Here is a 6,000-nt window from a genome sequence, read left to right as displayed (position 1 = left end):
ATGACCTGATCCATATTACGATTAGTATAAAAGTCCACTTTGAGATTGTTAAAGTGCGTCAAGTATTAGGGACTCTTACCTGCTCACAGTGATTTGGCAAAACAAATGTATCACTCAAATCGGTCCACTTCTTTGTTGAGTCAATCTCAACAAAGCCACTTGGCCCTCGCCGAACAGTTGCACCTGCTCCTTCAAGAGTAACCTTGAACCATTGCACATCAAATATGGTCACGGAGAAACTTCGATAGTCCACTGCAAGGATACTCTGTAAACATCCGAAATACTCCATCTCTGCAACTACACAGTTTGGATCTGTGGCATGTCGTCGGCTTTCCTGCTCAAACATTGCCATCACTCCAGAGTCCATTGTCGAGCGTAACTTGTTGATGTGCTCTACTTTGAAATATCATCCACGTGACCATGCTGCACTATGGACCTTATATTAGGAGAAGAACAAGTATATTAGTTGCGATTTGCAGTATAGATTGTAATTTCTTGGGATTGCATACCTTGGGATTGCATCCACGTGAGAAGTCCCACTCTTCTTCAGTAACTGTTTCTCCATCTTGAGATGCTTTGGTTAGGGCCTCATGTAGCCATCTAGTGGACATGAGTAGAGGCATGTCCTCTAAGCCCTTTGGATATCGAATGGGCCGTTGCCACATACTCCATTGAAAGTCAGATCTTGTAGACTCTCGCTCAACTCGAGCATCCTCATACCGTTGCAGCCACTTCTCCATCGTAGCGCTACGCAGTATACAAAATCGGTTCACCTTGGACTCCATGGATGCGTCCATCTTCTTCTCTATTCCGTTTCCCACTAGGACATCTCCATTCAGACGATCATCCTCCTTAAGTGACATATCAAGCCTTTGTCCTGGTCCACAGTGGACAACCACTCAGAAATGTACACCAAGGCCTCCGACACTAACCAACCTTTAGCCATGCTACCCTCAGGACGAGCCCGTTGTCGCACAAATCCCTTTAAGGTCTTCATGAACCGTTCAAGGAAAAACATCCATCGACTATGGACTAGACCTGCAACTTGCAATTCATCTACAATATGCACTAGAAGATGGGTTTGTATTGTGAGCATGCTAGTGGGAAGATACTTCTCCAAAAGACAAGCAGTCTCTACTACCATGCATTTCGCGGATTCAATCGATGATGTGTGAATCTCTTTTTGGGAGACAAACTGAACCAACTCGGACAATTTGTAAATGGTTGTTCGTACCTTCGATGTCAGAGACCCTGCAATTGCGATCGGCAACGAACTGTGAAAACCATGTAATTAATATTGTGTATAAACAAACGGAGATTCTGAAATCTAATATGCAGAATCATGCCATACGCAGCCTTATACCGTACATACCTGACACATCTTATGCCAATCATGGGATTTGAGTCCTGTCAGTTGGTCATCCTTTATGAATGCTATCTTGAGAGAACGCATTAGGCCATTCGGCGTGCAAAAGGACTTGATGTTTTCCTTTACTCGTCGCACTTCATTGCCAGAAAAAAAACAAGGAGCGCGCGGAAATTGCACTCGACCGTTGATGCCACTTACAGGCCAATATGGTTTTGTCTTTCCCACTGCTTTCAAATCCATCCTCGCTCCTAGTGTGTCTCGCTGCCCAATGAGGTGGTCCCATAGCAAGCTACCCACATTCTTAAAAATGTGCATGGGATCTAAAAGGTGGTTAATTTTCAATTTTTTCCAATAAGTCAGCTCATAGAAAATTGAGAAGCATCGCATTCCACTAGGAAGCAAGTCTTGGTCCACCATCCTGCGATCAAACCAGCTCAGTGCGTTCATTCTTGCAAGAGGGCGGCCAAGAAATCCTTCTCTCATGACATGACACTCTAGCACAAAAGCCTGATGTCCCTCAAATACCATCTTCTTCATAGATTTTGACATACGAGAATCCAACCTTGGTCCACACAGAGGACATGCATGGTAACCTGTCGTGACTAGCCCTATATAACACACATGTACAATGAGGCATGTCATAACACCAACATGGCTCAAAGAAAACTAGCAAAATAAGAAAACACGCTTTACCAGAGCATTCTCCATAACCTGGAAAGTCATGCATGGTCCACATAAGAATTGCCCTTATAGTTGTGGATCGCCTACCAATATGTTTGCTCATGTCCTCCACTACAATTCCCTCCCACAACTCCTTTAGGTCATCAATCAGTGGAGAGAGGTAGACATCCATATTCTTGACTTTGTATCATCCAGGCACAAGCAAGCTGAGCAAAAGGTGTCCTTTCTTGGTGGAAAGCCATGGCGGTATATTGTAGTTAACAAGGACCACGGGCCATACACTATAGGAGGTGGAACGTAAACCAAAAGGATTTATCCCATCCATGGCAAGACCGAATCGTAGATTCCTCGCCTCCTTTGCAAAGTTAGGGAAAGTCTCGTCAATGTGATGCCATGCTTCTGAGTCAGCTGGTGTACGTTGTACACCATTAGTGGATCAATTTTCCGCATGCCATGTAGTCAAATTTGCAAAACTCTTGGTCCGAAAAATGTGACAAACACGTGGTATCAGTGGAAAGTGCCTTAAAACCTTATGCGGAACATTCTGTCCCTGCAAGTCATTTCGATACCTATCCGCACCGCACTTGGGACATGTGGCCAACAATTCAAACTCTCCCTGGAAGAGAACACAATCATTGGGGCAAGCATGAATGCAATTATAATCCATGCCTAGCTTTCGCAGGACTTGTCTTGCATCATCACGAGACTCAGGCATCGTGTTTTGGGAAGGCAAAATGTAAGATTTCAACGTTCTACAAATTGCAATGAAGCACGTTATTAGAGTACTACATAGCACATTTTAATGGCTTTCAATAAAGAATCATACACATCATAATATACCTGAATAGCTCTGTTACACTCACATCGCTCCATCCATACTTTGTTTATATGCTCAACAATGCAAGAAGTGTCTTCAAACGGGATACCCGACTCCCATCATACAATGGAATGGCAGCCTCCGCAATTAAAGGATCTTGGGATTCCGAGTCCGTTGGAAGCAATGATTCGATCGTGTCCTCTAACTCTGGCTCCAAAAAAGCAGGAGGATCGTCCATGTCTCTAGCATTCTCACCCATAGAAGGGGGGTTGAGAGTTATCACCTTCTATGAGACAGTTAGTTGTCTCGGACGGCATTTGTATAGAGCACGAACGAACCCGTCTTACTAGATGCAAGAGATCTGCGGACTGCAACGTATCGACATGGCCGTGACCCTGTAAAGGACGTTAAGGAGCTAACTTCTAAGATAACCCCAAACTGTTATACTTAAATCAATTACATATCATATAGTACGTAATGAAAGAGAACTTACCGCAATCTCATAATTCAAGACTGCTTGATCGATTATCTCAACTCGAAACTCTCCATACCATTGCACATGCTCTATGGACAAACGATGTTTCCGACGAATGGCCAATTTGCATTGCGTGCATGGACAGGGGACACGTTGATTGAGCCAAGCCTCACGATCACCACCATGTTGGTCGTGAGTACTAAACATCTTGACTGCGATGTAATGGAATGATAATTTAATAACGATTCTATATTGTATATTGGGACCACTTCACTATATATATTTCAGGTCATTTTTTTTAAATTTTCGTATCTATCTCTTTGAGTTCGGCTCTAAACTTATCTATCTTTGAGGTCGACTCTAAACTATGCTCACACACATACATTTTCGTACCTACATTGCAAATAATAAAAACCAACACAAGAAAAATTTTGAAAACACTCGCTTCCATTTCTCTCTCTTTCAACACTTCGTAACCTACATTGCAAAGCAACATAAAGATCGAAGAGAAACCAACACTTTCTAACCTACATTGCAAAGCAAAACAAAGATTGCCAACACAAGAAAAATTTTGAAAACACTCGCTTCCATTTCTCTCTCTTTCAACACTTCGTAACCTACATTGCAAAGCAACATAAAGATCGAAGAGAAACCAACACTTTCTAACCTACATTGCAAAGCAAAACAAAGATTGTAAAGAAACCAAAACAGGGCATACCGTTGTGCTCTCTTCTTCTTCCACGACCTCTTTGTGCGAGTGGCTCTCCTCTCCTCGCGTGCGGCTCGCGGCTTGCTTCCTTGCTCATCTCCCTTGCTCACCTCCCTTTCTCTTTCTCTCCGCCTTCATGCACTCATTTGAAAGAAACATTCAGGTCTCTGTGAAATGTTACCGCAGTAAGTCGTCGCTATCTACGTCGCTAAAAACGTTACTATTTGCGTCGCTATTGCGTCACTAAAAACGTCGCTATTTGCGTCGCAATAATAGCGATGTTTTTCGCGACACAGATAGCGACGTTAATATCGACGCCGAAAAAAACGTTGCTGCTTAGCGTCGCTATATGTGTGTACCCTTATAGTGCATCTTCGAGCATTCGTAGTTGCAATAGGGCATTCCAAAAATGTTCAGTATATTGGAAAATAGGTTCACAATCCCTTTGTTGTAGAAGATCCCATTGCTTGATGGCTTTTTCGTGGAATTGGGGAGGAAGGAAATTCTGCAAAAATTTGTTTTGGAAAGTCTCCCAAGTAGTGGGACAATCAATGATTTTGCGGACCATAGTCCACCATAAGGATGCTCGGTCAACTAAATGGTTAGTGGCACATTTAATTTTGTCTTACTCAGCATATGTTTCTTCATGGAAATAATCATCAAATTGACTGATAAAAGCAAGAACAGTCTTTCCATCACGTGATCCATTGAAAGTATGAAATTTGAAGTTTCTTTTACTTATCTTTGTTTCTTTGCGAATAGATTGGGCTTCAAGTGTTGCATTGATGGTACATCGTATAAGATCTTCAAGTTGCGATCCATCTTGGTCGGTTGTAGATCGTTGCAGATTGGCCAATTGAGCTTGCAAAGCTTGTCGTGCTCTTCATTCCTCTTGCAGCTACATCATAATCAAATCCAAATTTTGCTCCATTGTTGGTTTGGGTAGATCACCTTCAGCCAATTGAGCTTGCAAAGCTTGTCGTGCTCTTCGTTCCTCTTGCAGTTGCATCATAATCAAATCCAACTTTTGCTCCATTGTTGGTTCAGGTAGATCACCTTCAGCCATAAGATCATCCATGTTTTGATCAATCATCCTGCAAAATTCCAAAAGACCTCACACACTCGAAACCTTGTTAGCGGCATGAGCGTAGCTCAAAGGCAGGTTTACAAGGCTTGTATATTTTTAGTTTGGCTTTTGTAGTATTTCTCCTTTACGATTGCAAAGTTCAATGTCACAACTGTCTTCCAAGAAAATAATTTTGCGTATAGACATGGTGTTGATGATTGATTGCTGTAATCTGCTTCTGTTAGTTAACATGTGTGAACAGGGGCTTCCAGAGGGTAGTAAAGTGAATTATGTATTACTGAATATAAACTGCCGCTATAGTAGTTGTTGAAGATGACTTGTAGGACTTAGTGACTTGAGTAACTTAGAGGATTTGGAGCTTTAAGCTTTAGTGACTAAGCTTGATTTTTGAGGACCAGAGGATGTTTTTGCCAGAGTCGGCGTAGGCGGCCAGTTCATGCTGCGGCTGCAGGCGGATAAAAATGGCTAGTGAAGCTTTTAAGAAGCTTTTTTTTAAAAAGCTGATAAGCTTATTACTAAAGCTTGAAAAGTTATGACTGAGATTTATTATCTGTTCTTCACGACTTCTTGAAGGATCTTCCCACGTGGTCCTCTGCTTGCAGAGGCCGAGTCCCTCGCGATCTGAGTGTACAGCAGGAAGTTCTTAACTGCCAAGAACATGCGGGTATTGACCTTTTGTCACGAGACTGACTATAGAGCTCGATCGTTCCAGGAGCTCCGCCTTCACGCGAGATGGTAAGCGATTGGAAGCTCTCGATCTCAGCTTCACTTTGATACCACTAATGCACAGATCGGACGTCGTATGCATGCGTAGTGAGCGTCAGAAGGTCCCCAAAAACAAAAGAACTCTACTTTTTGCACA

At 42.6% G+C, this 6,000-nt stretch overlaps 1 pseudogene; it reads right to left on the bottom strand.

Moving 5' to 3' along the window:
* Window positions 1-1,760: 1,760 nt before the first annotated feature.
* The window catches only part of LOC148009719 (uncharacterized), a 58,813-nt pseudogene continuing 54,573 nt past the window's right edge, over window positions 1,761-6,000 (bottom strand).

This window comes from Lygodium microphyllum, chromosome 30, assembly GCF_053477565.2.
Source record: "Lygodium microphyllum isolate KBCC chromosome 30, Lygodium_microphyllum_v1.1.10, whole genome shotgun sequence".
Classification (NCBI taxonomy): Eukaryota; Viridiplantae; Streptophyta; class Polypodiopsida; order Schizaeales; family Lygodiaceae; genus Lygodium; species Lygodium microphyllum.
The sequence above is the reverse complement of the archived record's forward strand: the minus strand, read 5'-3'. Positions and strand labels throughout refer to the sequence as shown.